The sequence below is a fragment of the Syngnathus acus genome, chromosome 21, assembly GCF_901709675.1.
Source record: "Syngnathus acus chromosome 21, fSynAcu1.2, whole genome shotgun sequence".
NCBI lineage: Eukaryota > Metazoa > Chordata > Actinopteri > Syngnathiformes > Syngnathidae > Syngnathus > Syngnathus acus.
In genome coordinates, this window is record NC_051105.1 from 6997114 (window position 1) to 7014071 (window position 16958).

Here is a 16958-nt window from a genome sequence, read left to right on the forward strand (position 1 = left end):
TTGCTGATGTGTGCTCAATATATTTGGAGGATTGTGGAAAATAATTGGTGGCAAAACGTATCTTATTTTCCCTAAAGGGAAAAGGCACACGTTCAATAATACATAAAATATCTGGATTGCGGTCCTTTCACTGAAGCCCATTCTTATTTCAAGCATTTTCTTTATAACAAGCATTCTGTGACACAACGATAATTCATTGAACTTTCCTCTTTCTTTGAATACAATAAAAATGAACTAAATAGCCAAGTGAGACTTGTTTTCTTGTGAACTATGAACGTCTGCTCATTCGTAGCCATCTGTCTTATTGCTAAATCCCGCTGCTCTTTCAAGTTGTTTAGCTCATTTCCTACGCGTAACGTGATTCCGAAATTCCGAGATATAACGATCGGCACTTTGATGTTTTGGTTTTTGTTTGGAAATCCAGATCCATTATAAATGGACATCAGACAAACAAACACATGGCAGGCTTCCCCGGACGTCCTTGGAGGCTCGCAGAGCTCCGACGGAGACAATGCTTCAGCCTTCATGAAAGGGAATAACGAATCCAAGAGCGTGTCATGTGCTCGCACTAGATCCACAGACTTGGAAAGAATGCACAAAATACTCATTTCCCAGCATTTGGACTTGGAATTATTTAACCCACTGCACTGGACATAAATCGAACCTTTCTAATCCTGTGATGACTTGAACACAGTCTAGATGACCTTTCTTATAAAGTCCTTTCAAAAATATTCTTCCTTTATAATCCTAAAATGTCTGTGTATTATTTTCATTTGACTGCACCGTGATTTTCACATGTTGAGTGGCGCTTTGAGAGATGATTTCATGCGTGTGGGCTGTCCAGACAGCCTGGCTCGCACCTCTACTCCTTGCATTTGAAATATGAATGAGTTTCTTGCTGAATCCTTGGAGGAGAAGAACTACGACCCCGGTGTTTAAAAGAAAAACAACCTTAAAGATTTAACGTTGAAGTGTTCTATTCTAACTTCACATAACACTGGCTGGAGTCTTAGGGATCTGAATTTTTACATAGTGGAACTTTGTCTTTTTAATTTTCTGTGTAATTAACACCCCTTGTTGAAGGTGTGTCGCAAAAAGCCAAAGAAAAAGCACCTTAACTTCTTGTTAACCATTGGAACACAGAGTCTAAAGAAAATGGGAAAATGAAACTTCAAATTTGCTTCATGAAGCACTTGTGTGTATAGAGTCCTCTCGATGGCCCTCATTCAAGATTCATGAAACAAAATTTGAAGCTTCATTTTCTTATTACTAATAAATGTGTTCTTCTATTAATAAGATTAAATAAAAAGCCAAAGGAAAAATTCGAACTTAACTGTAGCAAACTTCACTGATGCCTCACTGAAGTTCTGGGTTCAAGTCTCAACTTCGGCCGGCATGTCCGGTTCATTGTCGACTCTAAATTGCCCAAAAGTGTAAATATGAGCATGGATGGTTATTTGTCTATATTATTTCCCGTGACGGGCTGGCAACAAGTCCAGTAGGGTGTACCTCAATGGGATAAGTTTGAGTTTACCCGTGACACTTATGATGACTCCTGGATTTGACCTTTATGCTTTAGTATAAAGGTACCTAAGCTAGTTGGGATAGGCTCCACCCACTACTGTTGTGAGGATACAGCGTTACGAAAAATGAATGAATATCGACAGAATACGTAGAAATGTTGTTAAACTGACAATATGAAAGCGATCACGGGCAGACATTCCACATTCTCCCAACTTTAGACAACAAATAAAAAAAAAAAAAGTGTCTTTCATGCAATGACAAAAGGAGTCATGTCGATTTGGTCACACTGGTATTTAAGAGTCTTCTTCCTCTTTATATTGCACAGGCGTCACTGCCGCAGCTCCCCCGCCCTCATAAACGCATCCAGAAGGCAATGATTACTCCTCAAGATGTGGAGATGCGTTTTTTTTTGTTTGTTTTTAGAAGCATGACAGCCTGTTCTGTCTGACAGTTTTCTCGATGTTGCGAGCCATCTCCATCACCTACACCTCCACCCCCACCCGCCATTTAGAGCAGGTGTCCGGATCAGGAATTTATTTTCACCCAACATGGGCGCCTTCTCGTACATTTTTCAGCAAGCCAATTTGTCCTTGGATTGTGAAACATCAAGGATCTAATAAATCAGAAATTTTTTTGCGCTGATTGTATTAGCGGTACGAAGTGTGGGCTTTTGGGAAAGGATTTTTAAAAAGATTTATGAGGTCAATCATAAGAAATAGTTTTATTTTCTATTTTGTGGTCATATCCTTTGGAAAAAAAGAAACGGTCCAAGATGCAGGTTTTCATTAAAAATCAGACACATGACTCAAGTGATTTGTTTGATGGCTCAAGAAAGCCTCAAAACCAGTCACCAATGAATACTTTAGTCTTATCTTGGTTCTGTATCTATTGGAATCATCTAAAATGCTGATGAAGTATGGTAAAAACTCAACAATGCAACAATGGACATTTATGATGTTGGGAGTGACAGTAAATTAACGTTTGATTTTTAAAAAAAAAAAAATGGCATGCAAGGAACTTGACAATTGTCCAATGACTCGACAAATTTCTATTAATATCATTCTTGTTGTCACTGAGCTTGACAGCATTGAACCAGTTTGGCTTTTTGACTTGATTACCACAAAGATCTTACAGTTGAATGCCTTTCAAAATCAATTGGTTTCTGGCTTTGACTGAGGACCAGCATAGTTCATTAATTGCTCATTAAGAAGTGGAATGTACTTGAGGACAAGTGGAATGTGCTGCTTGGCATTCCCTCTTAACTAGTTTGCTCGGAAAAGAAGTAACGTAACATCAGCGGTTGGGAAATTGAGCCTCATCCATGCAGACTTTTAGCAACGGCACAATTCTTATTCCTACTGCTAAGTTCGCTCGCCTCGCTTTTCCATGTTTCTCTGACGTGCACGCACCCATGTCCAACAACAAGGCGCTCTAAAGCGGGCCAAGTATTATTAACTGCTTTCACAACAGTACGATTGATGTGATGGGAAAAATAATGTAAAAATAATTTAACGATATACAGTATGTTTCTACAACTGAGTGCTTTACAGTTCTCCGGATATATTTTGAACCAAATACCTGAATTAATTTTACAATTTTACAGGGTTTTTAAAGAGAAATTAATTAACTAAAGATCGGAGGGAGCAGGAGTTTTAGCACACACCATATACACTTAAATTGTATCAAAATGTACGTCCATGCATTTTACATCGACGCAAAACATTTATCTTCATTCTATTTTTGGAATCCTTCCACCATTCTCTCCTGTCAGCTTTAGGGAGGAATGCCTTGGCTTCATGGCTACAGACATCATGAGTTAAAACATGACAAATCACTTGCAGCGGTAAAAAAAAAAAAAAAAAGTCCAACGATGGGACTACGAACATGCCAGAGGTTTTATTTGATTGTTGTGCCGTTTCCAGGACTCCTCGAAGAAACTCACACACTTGCTCGGTGATATCCATCATTCACTAAGTGTTTGTGGAAAGAAAGATGAGATATCTCGTGCAGGAAAACTCACTTTAGCAGACAATTCATGGACCTTTATTTTCCCAGCATGAGCCACAACCCAGATTGCATTGGTGGTGAGGCTGGGTTTTGTTTCCAACAATGCAGTTTTTCTTTCCTGCAAAGAGGTTCCAGTGGGATTTTTTTTCACACTTACAAGCACCAATTTAGGCAGTGACCCAGTTTATACCAGCAACTAAAATACTCAGCAAATCCGCCAGTATTTCATATCAGAGGTTAAGGTCGGATTAGAGGACCATTATTGCAACCCCGTTTAGAAGTGGATCCTTTAAATCCAAATGGTTTTCCAGGGGAAAAAAAAGACTCCATTTTATTTGCGTTTTCGAGGAAATTGGGTGCAAAAATTGAGTCAAGATCTCCTTGTCCTCCTGATTGTCGCCGTCTAAGTCTGTACAAGTATTTGATACATCCCACCAGACACTGGCACTGTCTGAAAAGCACGGTCGAATAACTGATGGCTCAATTTCCACGTCTCTGATCTGAGTCCACGTTCAAATGTGTTGGTTTCTTCTTTTCATTTTGTTGGATTCTGAATTATTAGGGCTGGAACCGAATCGGATATCCTCAGATTGAAACCAAGGCTGTACCAAAAGTACTATTATGTCACTGATGTGCCAATTTGGATGGATGTCCGTCTCTAGTGTCAGTCCTGTGATTGAAAGTTGAATAGTCCAGGGAGCACCCTGCCTTTTGCTCAAAACTAAATTCGGATAGAATCCAACTTTCCCGTGTCCCTGCAAGGATAAACGTTATGGAAAATGGATGGATGTTGCTTTATTGTTCAAGGTTTGCTCTGCTATGGAATTGACAGTCCTGCCGTGATTGACACTCTTCAAGTGGGATTTGAACGAAGACAAGGAGACCTGAAGCCAAAGGCAACACCGCAACATGGGGTGCATGTTTCAAATGAAGCAGCATTACCGTGATTTTCACTGAGTGGTGGTGAGGTAAAATCCATAAGAAATAGAGTCATACTTCCACATGCTGTCAGTCAGGTCTTTATTTACCAAAAGAGTGATCGGATGGGAAATTTGTCTTTTCATTCCATGCGTGTAAGCTTGTCCTCACAAGCCAAACACACTCTGTGAGGTGGAGCTAGCAATGCAAGAGGCATGGTAGCTGCAAGAGCATACTTACTGTAATGAGAAGCAGACAGGGGGAACACTTAGCCGCCATTGTTTTCCGCCGGTTTCCCGTCTCAACCCCTGCGGACTACACGGCCATGAATATGTAAATAGGGACGGTGCTTCCTCTCTCCATCAATCAAGCCCCCCATCTGTTCAATTAGTTGAGATCTTTTACCTCGCAGCCGAGAAGTTCACCCTATGTGAATATTCCAACCACTGAATGAAAGCTGTATGAAAGACGATAAATACACCACACAATTCCCAATGAATAAATCAAATCCTGCTGCCTTGTTGAAAAAGAATTCAACTTTAATTCAATATTCCAGCTCAGATTTGGAGATCTTCTTTAGAGTGTGTGCCAGGGACACTTTAAGGTTTAAGGAACCACTAACCCAAAGCCTGAACTTAACCCTACCTTATCTTAAATCCGTAATCTACCATAACCATATCCCCCAACCCTGGGGAAAAACCCTAAACCAAAAAATAAACCTGGCAACTTAACTTGCCATGATAACCCCCAAAGACAGTCTCTAACTCTAACCCCAAAGTCTAGCCTACTGTCACTCCGACCCTCTGACTATAACTGAATTCTCTTAAACCTAGTCCAAACCAGAAACCCTATCGGTATGTCATTTGGCCAATAAGAGAACAATGAAACTTTTTTTTTTTTTTCAAAACCACCGCGGCATCAAGCGTCAGGGAGCGAGAAAATGTGTTTGACTCTGACCTATCTGCTGCGAACATAAACCAGACGCATCAGACATCGGAGTGCTATTCTTGGCAGTCCACGCAGGTCAGCTCTGAAGAACAAATCAAGCCACAGTTTTTAGTCTCTGCAATGATTGCTTTTTGAATTATGGACTGCAGCTTCCTGTTCATACTTTGATAGAAAATAGTTGTTTCCTAAAAGAAAGGTGCTACGGTCATAAAAATACAGAAGGTGAGTCTTTTCAACAACAAATTTTCTTCCAATTCAGATATAGGAGGAAAAAAACTCTAGAATGGGATACCCTCAGATTGGAATCAGGCCTGTTTCAAAAGTGGATAAACAGATCGACGAGACCCTGTCAATGACAGCCTTACGTAATCTAACGACACAGATCAATTATTTCTAAGCACATCAATGTTAACAAGGTTTCTTAACTGTGGTAAAGCATAATTATTACATAAAGTTATAGAAATGCATTTATGATGCCGCACATCTGTTAGGTTTCATTACGTCATATGCCTCTTGATGACACTAACTTTGACACTGATCAAAAATTCATGTACAATTTAGCGCAATGATTTACTACCTCGTGTAAATTTAACTGTCTTAAGTGCATTAATTAATTATGAGAACGATGAGCATTAGTGCCGGATGTGGTATTGACGATAGATAAATGGGTGGAGCACTTCAAGGGTGACTTTTGTGGGTCTTGAATACACAGTCAATTGACCATACAGAAGGGTCTCCATGTCAGTCAATTTTATTTAGCTAGCACTCAAAAAGATCTTCACGTACTTTTGGAATCCAGTCGTAATAGGAGGATACTAATCATTAAAAGTATCTGTACTGAACTTTGCCTGAAACGAGGCTTTTCCTTTGTCTTCTTGACTTTTTCTTCTACGTATTCATAACAAATTTTGTTTGGCACGCTGCTATCAGCTTCTTCATGCACCTGCGGCCTTGTGTAACATTAGCCGCATTAATGAGGCTTCATATTCCCATGCACGAGGTCGTCCTGTTGCTCTCTCATACAAGGCTTTTTTTTTTTTTCAGTCTCTCGTCCAAAGGCATAAATCACCACGTAAAAGCATTTGAAAGCCAATCCCGCCAGCCACTAAAACGATGACGGTAAAATATCGTCGGAGCTGCAAAGGAATCTGCAAAGCATTAAGGCGCCCCGGTTAGCTCGGAGGCGGAGATGAAAGGCGCTGGCCTCATATTGAAAGAACTGCCAGGGAGGTGAAGGATTCTTCTCGGGAGAAATCAAAACCAGTCTTTGGCCTTTGGCACGCTGACAGTAACTCACCAGGCCGTCAATCCCTTTTAATCAAATTACTGTGATCTATTTTAAAAAAACTGGATGACATAAATCGGAGGGATGACTTGTTCCCGCGATGCAAGGGCTGGTTTCAATCTGTGCGGGATCTCATTGTCTTTGTACGGTCACTTTATTTACTGTGAACACAACGCTTGGATGTATCACTGGGGGGGAGTTGGCACGTCAACTAATTAGAGAGGAAACGCATGTAGTTCAGCTCTAATTAAATTAATTAAGCCGTCATTTCCCCTTGATGAGCTACGTCGATCTGAAAGGAATGGCGTGGTTTCGCAGAAATGATTGCACTTTCTCTCAAATTCTTTTGGATGGAGTCATCAAACATCGATCAATAACCCCCCCCCCCCCTCCTCAAAAAAAAACACCCACTTACATATACTGACACCAGAGAAAGAGGCAGCCAAGCAATTCAAACCAGACTTTTTAAGAAGTGACTATTCGATTGGAAAACCAAATTACTCTTTCCTGTATCCGATATTGAACTTGTTGTCTGGAGGAGTAACGTTGAATTTGTGAAAATGATTATTATTATTTTTTTTTTATTTTTTTTTTTTTAAATCTTACTTTTTCTCTCTTCCATTGAACTATATAGCTCCGGCTACTTGTGTTTTTATTCTCAGGTGTAGTGAACAGTTGGTGCACTTGCTTCTGGTGAGATGAATGAAGGGATTAATTGGGGCACTGGATTTAAACCAAAATTATTTCATTATTTATTACTTAACTTTCTGTTCCCATTTTTGTTCTTGTGTTGTTTTTTATTAAACTGCTACGATATATACATATATATATATTTATTTATTTTTTACTTTGTAACATTGATTACTTCACCGTAGAGCATAGCTCCGTTCTTGCTAACTCGAGGTTGCCTTACTTCACTTTTGATTTTTTTTTGACAGGCTTTTTAGTTTAGACTCAACCCGTTATCATCATTTAGAGAAGCCAAAATGAATTGGGGCCTTTGCTTTGACAAATTAGAATAATGTTTAAAGATTGGAAAGTGCAGCACTAACAAGAAACTAAATCCTGTGGAGTCACTTTGCGGCGACTACAAGCACTTGCTCACATCCATTTTTGGATGCGAGGAAGAAGTTTCAAGCGGCATGACTCACAAATGCGAAAATGAAACGAGGTGAACTTTCAATCCACAAAGGTTACTATTTATGGTTTTGGGGGTTAAGTGTGTGAAATTTAACTGTTGAATGACTCACACACTTTATATTTTTGATTCTTTTTTTTTTGCTGAAATCTTCCCAAATGATGGAGTACAGCAAGCTGTCGCTGGCAAACGCCAGAGACGTCCAAGCTCTCACTGTGTTTGACATCATGTTTGTTTCTAATGAGAACCACATGCCCACTGCATCGGCATTCATTTTCATACCAGCCTTAAAATAAAACAAAATAGAAAAAAAACTTGAAAGTTAGTGATTTAAATATGTCCAGACGCCTCGGAATGCCACAAGGGGGGACGGACAGGCCTGCTCGTCAATGTTACAATGGGGTCCGCGATTATCAGGTCTTGAAATGCCTAATACATACCTATAAAGTGTAACACTCAATAATAATTCATATGTTTTAAGAAAAATATTTAAAGGGAGGAAGAAAAAAATGAAGTGTCCACATATGCAGAATTAACACCTGCCACCATTTAAACTGCCTGTGATAAACCCAAATACATTTCAGATGTTCTGGTAGGCTTTTGTAGTTTTATGCTAAGCTAACGCTGACTGTTTTCAAACGGTTCATAATTTCATCGGCTTTACAAGACTTCTCATCTGTGAACTTCCAGATGGGCCTGCAAAGAATTCAGTTTTTACTGTCATGCAAGTTTCTTCGGAGCGACACCGGAAGGCGTGATGCTGAAACGCAATCGGCATGGAATAGTCGCAACTTATCGTTTTTACAGCCCCTTTGGATGGCAGGTGTGTTTCTTTTATGAACTTTCACACTTGCAGATGTGTTTGCTGTCCCTTTAACTGGCAGGAAATGTCGATGATGAAAATGTCTACTGTGGATTACGAGTCAACTCAACCTCTTGACCTTTCCCTCGTCCCAAAGGCCTCGAGCTAGGCTCTTGTACCATACCCCCCACCCGCTACGCCGTGCATGGTGAACTATGAACTTTGTCTTGCCTCAGATCGTGTCTTGCCTTGGTCTCAAAATATGGTACGAGTACCTCAAATGGCGTCCTTTAGTTGTACGCGGATCATTGGCCATGCACAGTAGTTTTATTTCAGATTTAAGTTCAATAAATTTGTATTTTGTCACATATTTTTAAAAAAATGATCTTACAAAAACCGAGACCAGGAATAGTAAAGCTCGGACTCGCACCCGAAATCCCTATTCACTAATCATGGGTGTGTTTGGACATGGGCTCCAAACACGTATTGCCTCACTCGGAGTGCCACAAAAAAAGGAGTGCCAGTGCAGATGGAGAACAGTTCAAGCTGCTGACTAGTTTATAACATTACCGCGTTTTGAAATTAACTCATTCAGTACCGGCCCCGTTTCAATACATGGTTGACGTCTATAGTCGGTAATGGTAGTGAATGATTCAATGGGAGGCCATGCGCTCTGCCTCGACAAACAAAATCTCCCAGAGTGAATTTCCAAACGTTACGCAAAAAGAGCGGGAATGGGAAGCACATCCAGGCTGCAAAGGTCCAAACTTCATTAATTAGGGGCAGGTCACATGGGTCAAAGTGTGTTTTTTCTCAGGAAAGCACATTAGGCGGATTAACACTAATCCGAGGGGATTATAAACCGTTATCTGGCAGATGGATAGTACTTTCCTAGAGGATCACTTCACTTTGTATGCCTGTGGTGAGGATGTTTGCTTTGGAATCAGGGATTTGGATAACGGCTCCTCTTGTGTCATTTTCTTTGTAAACACAAACATGGTGGACCTCTTGCTTACCTTTGACCTGAGCTCTTAAACCACAAGTGAGGGAAGGTTTTCCTATCAGGGACTAGTTTAGTTTGTGTAAAGTCCTCTGAGGGCCATAACGCATTTGGGGGAAAATAATACGATCAAAATACTTTTTTTTTTTTTATTATGATCCATTATGATCATTTTGTAGGTTAAATGTTTCACCTTTTACTTCAGAATTCTTTTCTCTGAGGTTTTATTGCTTTTATAATTCCATGGCATGCTGGTTCAAATGTTCTATGGTCCACGGGTCATAGGTTTCCAACCCGCGTTGTATGTTGATGGATTGTGCGGTTGACACTTAAACCACAGAACTGCTTTTATGCGACACTTATTCAAAACTGTGGTTTACTAAATTGTCAATTCAATCCCTGAATGATTATTATAAATGATATAATTAACATTCAACAATTTCATGTTGTCTTTTACCCTTCTGCTTGTCAGTGGGAAAATAATTTATTTTGGTGATAATTCAAACATTGTGAAAGGCCCAATTTATTTAATATCAGTATCTTCACTACACGAGCATAGTAATAATAACTATAATTAATAAAAACAACATATCTGCGAGGGGATATTTTAATGACCTAAAGTATAGTAATAATAATAAAAATAATTACAACCATCATCATCATATGTACGAATAAAACCTAACCTATTAATAATAATAATAGCTGATAATTTTTTTACATATTTTCTTTATTTTATATTATTTTACTGTGTGCTTTACTAATTGATTTTCTTTTAAAAAAGGCACCTCATTTATGCCATGTATTAAACATTCACAAACCACTTTATGAGGCACACAATACTAATGTTGCCCTAGAAACGCTGTATTCCTCTTACTAAAATGTGTCAGGGTGTCTTTGTTCCACTTGACCTTCACATGTTCAACAGTATGATTCCCGCACAAGAGAAGCGTGATGTTGTGATATTCTGCCTCCCACGCCACAGAAAAACGCCTCTTTCCCTGCAACGCAGTCCAACATTATCTTCACTGCCAGGAATCAACACCTCCAACAAGCTGTCTCTGGAAAGGAACACTTGTGCTGGAAAAATACTGTTTGGTTACATCACAGTATGATGCAAAAGAAAAATGATTGTGTAAAGTAAGTGGGCACTATATATTATATATATTTATCCACTCGAAAAACAAAGAAGACTAAAAGTGTTTGATTTAGTGGATTTGTTTTGATCGACTTAATATTGAAGAGTAATGTTCAAAAGCAATATCACTTCAGTATCATCAGTCCATTTTGTTTAGCACACCACTCACGACTGAGTCCATCTTAAAGGAACAAATCGGAACGTTAGCACTGATCTTTTTGCCGATAATGCATCGCAGAATAACGTGTCAAGCGTATTCTCGGGTCCGTCCACACTCTCTCTGGTCTTGATTAGACTTGCACCGAACATCTTTTCGGGCAGACACAGAGCGCCTTTCATGTTGTCCCCCGCCTGGTCCCACTCAACAGAGCCTAAGCAGAAACACGCCGCCGCCCCGGGCAAGGTCAGATTTCTCACCTAACCGCAGCATTAAAGGTACATTGCTCTCCCTAATGGTGGCAGGGGAGGAAGAGGAGGAGGGGAAAACATTGCGGTTATTTTTCATCAATCTCACAGACAATATATTCCATCTCATCACACCCAGAGTGGATGGATGGTAAATGGATGGAGTCCATGTGGTTGTAATCTGCAGGGAACGTCTGGCTCCGCTTTATGACCTGAGAGTCACATCAGCCTTTCAAATCATTCAGGTTATGAACAGTGTCAAGAAAAAAAGAAAAAAAAAAAAGCAGACCTACACCCAAGGCTAAACAAACCTAATTTGGATTAGCACCCGGTTGTGCTCCTATTGTAGTACTTTGGAATCCTCACTAAAATACTTTGGATGAATTACATTTTAATCCAACTCAAAAGAATGGTTGTGGATTAAATTATAGCTCTTTCCCATTGCTTTATTTGTATCACCATATAAAAGCGATACCAGTATAAAATTATTTTATTTCAATATATTTCACTAACAATTTCATTATCTATAAAGGATTCATGCATCGTTAGCTTCACCAGGGATATTTTGTTTGCAACTTCGTTTTATTTTATATTTTTTCTTCGTTTATTTTTGTAAAGTAGTTAGCAGCCTTAACGCTAACCCCTTTACAAAAACAAATGAAAAATGTATACCATATTTCAAAATTGCATACGTACTGTGTGTGTGTGTGTATAGGTCATATATATATATATATATATATATAAATATATATATATGTATATATATATAGATAGCTATACCGTAATTTTCGGACTATAAGTCGCACCGGTGTATAAGTCGCACCAGCCATAAAATGCCCAAAAAAGTGAAAAAAACATATATATGTATATAAGTCGCTCCTGAGTATAAGTCGCCCCCCCACCCAAACTATGAAAAAAACCGCGACTTATAGTCCGAAAATTACGGTACCATGCTTTCATCACCATACCTAACGAGCAAATACGAGTTAATGAAAACATTGCCCAATGTCCCGAATTTTTATTTTATCCTCCACCTGAGTCTGGCATCCAATATACTACATTCACCATAAAGTTAACTTTGCATGACATAGTGCAAAAATATGAGCTCAAATCACTGTTCCATTTGTTGGACTTCCTATTGAGGAGTAGCGTTACAGTCATTGCTTTATAGGGTGGCCCGTGTTTGGCTAACGTCTATACACGGCTCATTGCAATGCTAATCCGCAGAAACGGCTGGCTGTGTGTGTGCGTGTGTGTGTGTTTTGGGATGTTGTGTAGGAGAAACGGCATAGCTTTGCTAAACGCCATTGAAAGAACTGGCTGCCTCTGTTCTCTACAAATCAAGCAGAAGGGATGGATGTGCGTGGCCAGCGGCACGCCAAACAAATAATCCCGCAATATGATGTGTTTAATTTCCAAAGCCATATGCCCTGCCTGACTTGTCCAATAGGAATGCAATGTCATGAAAAGTGAATAAGACCTGCTAACATTGCACACAAAGCATTTGCTTTCACTGACCTATTATGGAGTTGTTGCACCCCCCCCCCCCCAACCCTTCCCACCACTACCACGCTCCTCCTCCTCCTTTTTCCTTTGCAACTTCTGAGGCTTGGACATCTTGCAACAAGCCTCAAAGCAGGCTGGATGCCCTTTTTGTTTGGAGCTTTTCACACTTGAGGGCAGTGCTATTTGCTGTGTACTGAGGGGGAACTATGTGACAGCGCTGAAAAGAGAGCAAAACAGAGTTGGCCCACACAGCTGGGAGGAAAAAAAGGAGACTTGGCTCAATATTGGCTGAGCGCCGAGAAAAGAGAGCAGGCTTAGCATAAAACGACCAAGTAGAACTAATCATCTGTGACATAATAGAAGTGTACATAAACAAGATCCCAGACCACTGAGTGGTACCGCCCAAAACATTGAAGGGAACACCATTCGACCTCTGACGACCCATGTTTGAATTTACAAACAATTGTGCCCATGGGAAATAATGGAAAGTGAATTCATCTTTTTCTGTAATACTGATTAATTATTAAATGCTCCTTGTATGAATTTAGCAATTTTAAATGGTCTCACTGAAATACGGCGAAAGATAATGAAAAGAGACGTCAACAGGTGGCCTCTCACACATACATGAATTTAACAAAAACACACCTCGGGGCCTTTCATGCATGCGCAAACCTCTGGAAGCCCCATGACCAATGTAGAAATACAAGGAATTGGTTAGAAAATGTAAAGAACATTGGAATTGAAAGCTCAACAGGAGAAACTCCAACTGCTGCGTTTGGATACTTTTGCCGTGATTGCAAAGGATTCTGTTTAACGTCATCGTAGCGCTCCATTGTTCTCGGAGGCTTCGTTTGGCCTCAGTCTAAGTCCTCCTTGGTTCACGGTTTGGCGCCGCTGTTATGATGTTTGGACGCATGTCTAATCGAGCTCACTTGGATCGATTCCTGATGGCTTTCTTGTGTCGATGAACTGTATATTTTTTTAAATATTCATACGTTGGAGGTGGGTGAACAACATTGCAAAACAAAATGTCCTCCCTGTGACCCAAATTCAGGTGCAGTGGATTAAACCTCATATTTGCCAATTAAAAGTCATTTTAAGCAATTCTTGAATTATTAGTTCATGATGCAGAGTGACGTCTCCATGGATGTTGAAAACAAGAAAGCAGATTACATTACAGGTCATATAAACACGTTGATTACCAAAAGGTTGAAATATGACATTTCCAATTGAGTACAAATATCGTTCACGTTCAAACTGCTTAACCTCAATGTTATTTGGTAACTGCTCTCATTTTTTTATTTTTTTTATTTTTATTTTTTGCATTTAGCAGTGCAATGGTGGGTCACCACCCTTAGCCTAAGAACTCTTACTATTCAATATTATTATTTTTTTTTTCTATTTTCATTTTGCAGCGCTCTGTTCATGTTGGAGCTTTTAAAAGGGAAATCGGATGGACAACATTTTGTTTTATGTATATTGAGTCTCTGCCCACACATCAAGTGCAAAATTAAACAAGTACATTTTGTATATCTTGCGCTTCTCTTAATCATATGCAATGCCATCAAGTATGAATGACGCGCTCAAGGTACTCACATTTATTTGCTGATGAATCCATTTTGAAGTCGTCATTGATTCATTGGAAAGTCACTCGCTGCATATCGGGCCTGGTGCGTGGTAATCACCTGTCACCATGGATCCATATTTCAGGGGAGTCTTCTTGTATTGTCTGTGAAATGCAACTTTCTTTTTCTTTCTGTGCATAGGCGCTTGTGTTGCACGTTTCTGCGCCTTCCCCCACGACACGGACCCTTTCCAAACACGTCTGTTGATTTCTCATTTTTTGCAAGCTTGTGTTTTCACACCGGTAATTTGACATGCGTCTAGTGAGCTATTGATTGTTTGAATGGGAAGAATCCGGTGGCTTTTCAAAATAAAACACATTTCAGCCGCGGCTAATAAATGAAGCAAAAATACACGAGTGATGATTTTTTTTTTTTTTTTGGTCATTTTATTGTATTATATCTTTTTTATTATTATTTCTGCGGTCCAATGTGGCTTGCAGTGGTTGGAAGAGCTCTGTGTTAGGAAACCTGTTGAGTTGTGGTAAATGATGGAGTTCATTTAGCTTGTATGATTCTGGCTACACGAGCACTGTATAAATAAGTTTTTTTGGCTTGTTTGAATGCCTGTCCGTGAGGTAATGTGCCGTTTTATGGCCTTCCTGAATCTCGCCACAATGGTGTTAGTAAAAGGCTGGTTACTCTAAAGTTGAAGGCCAGTTTGTGTAATGGGTACCATAGCAACAGTGTCCAAAAAATAACAAAATAGTACATTTTTGACAGGTGAGCGTAAGAGTTGGGCATGAATATGATTCTTTTTGTAGCAATTTGTTAATTGGGGTTTTATGTGTTTAATAACCAGAATTTTTGGAATTTGACATATCAAAAGGCCCAGGTAAGTGCTGAAAACCAACAATAGATCTGCTGCTATCCATCAGGCAGCACCATTTTAAAACTAGTCATGAGTGTATTTGTGGATATTACTGCTTGGGCTCAGGAGCACGTTGGAAAAATGATGTCAGTAAAAAATAGTTTGTTGCCGGATCTACAAACGTGAAGACGCCGCCATCCAAGGCGAAGGCCATAAATCATCAGCATCCACAAACGCCGCCGACGTCTCTCCGAGCCTGAGCTCATCTGAGATCCTCTGACATAAAATGGAAAAGTGTGCCTTGGCCTGAGGAGCCCACGTTTCAAATTGTTTTAGTGAGCGCCGGTTAAATCAGGCTTGTCAAGTGCTCCAGGCAAATGGGGAAAAGGACCATCCAGGTTATCCAGGCAATATCTCTTTGCTGTGAGTAGGTAAAGTCACGTTCTGAGCCATCTTATTGGCAATGACATACAACTGCAAAAAAAAAAAACATGGAGGCTTAGTCACGTTGACGCAGCCAACACCTTGAATCAAGTTGTTTTCCAAAACATACATTTTATTGGGATCACATTGGAATTTGGACCAAAAGTGGAATGTTATGACTTTTTTTTTCAGATGACAATTCATGTTTTGTTTGAAATCTGGCTAACAAAGGTTGTGAACCATTAGCTTTTGTAAAGAGGCTTGCCTTTGGAATAGGGTGTCAGAAGTAGTAGGATGGTTTGCTGCATGAGTGGTCTTTGCACACGTACCTGGCACTCTGATGTCTTGTCACTGTCGAGGTGTTTTTTTTTTTTTTAGTCAATAAACCCAGATCCAGCTCTAGATTGAGGCTATTACTCATCAGAGCCGAGTGAAAATGGAGTGTGGGATGGTTATCCATGAAGCCATCCTTGGTGTGCCTTTGCTGAAAGGAAAGTGAGTGTGCTGTGAACTTGGACCACATCGTAACAGAGTGACATTGAGAAAGACCAAAAAATAACAAATATAAAATATAGTGTTATAGTCAATGTATAGTCTTCATATCTGAGGTACTGTGACTCACCTCAAGATGTACATGCTAGTTATCGTCCTCTGGTTTCCATGGCAATTAGTGTCTGAAGTGGAACAGAGACAGAGCATGTAATCACTAGAAATGAATATTACTGAGCCCCTTTTGTATTGTGGTAAAATTGATGTTTTTCCACCCACTAGAAGATTCCAGTCTGGGTTGTCACTCTTATTCCTCATAGTTTCGAGACGGATGTCAGATGTGAGATGGTTCACCTAAGCGTGGGAATGAGGAATCTGTGTAAGATATTGGGCTCACCTCCAGAGGGAGGATGAAGTATTCCGCTTCAAATTTCCAGAAATGGGACAGAAAAGCTACCATGTGCTACATTGGTGTAACACAGAGCTAAACATCCTCCTGATGAAACATTGATTGATTGAATATTTATTGATCCCCAGGGGTGGGGAAATTCATATAGTATTATGCACAAAAAGGTTTTGAGAGCGAGGATTTTAAACCCTCCTAGGCGACTTGAGCAAAACTTTCCAGAAGAATTAGTCACATTAAACCCTTCACTTCTGCGCTATAAAGACTTGACCATTAGACACACAAGAATCCACAAGTGGCAATTTTACCGCTACAATACAGGCAAGACTCTTGAGACTCAATTCCAAATTTTATTTTCTTGTAAACATTTCCACTCTCCGGGTTTACGAGGGCAAAAGGCGACGGAGCGTAGGAGGCATTTAGCACTTTTCAAACACACTGGGGCATTTTAATGAAAGGTTGCCGGACCTCTGCGGTGCTAACTGCGCTGGATGACCTGTTTATTTGGACTCGGAGGGCGCATGTCCTCGGCTCCTGGA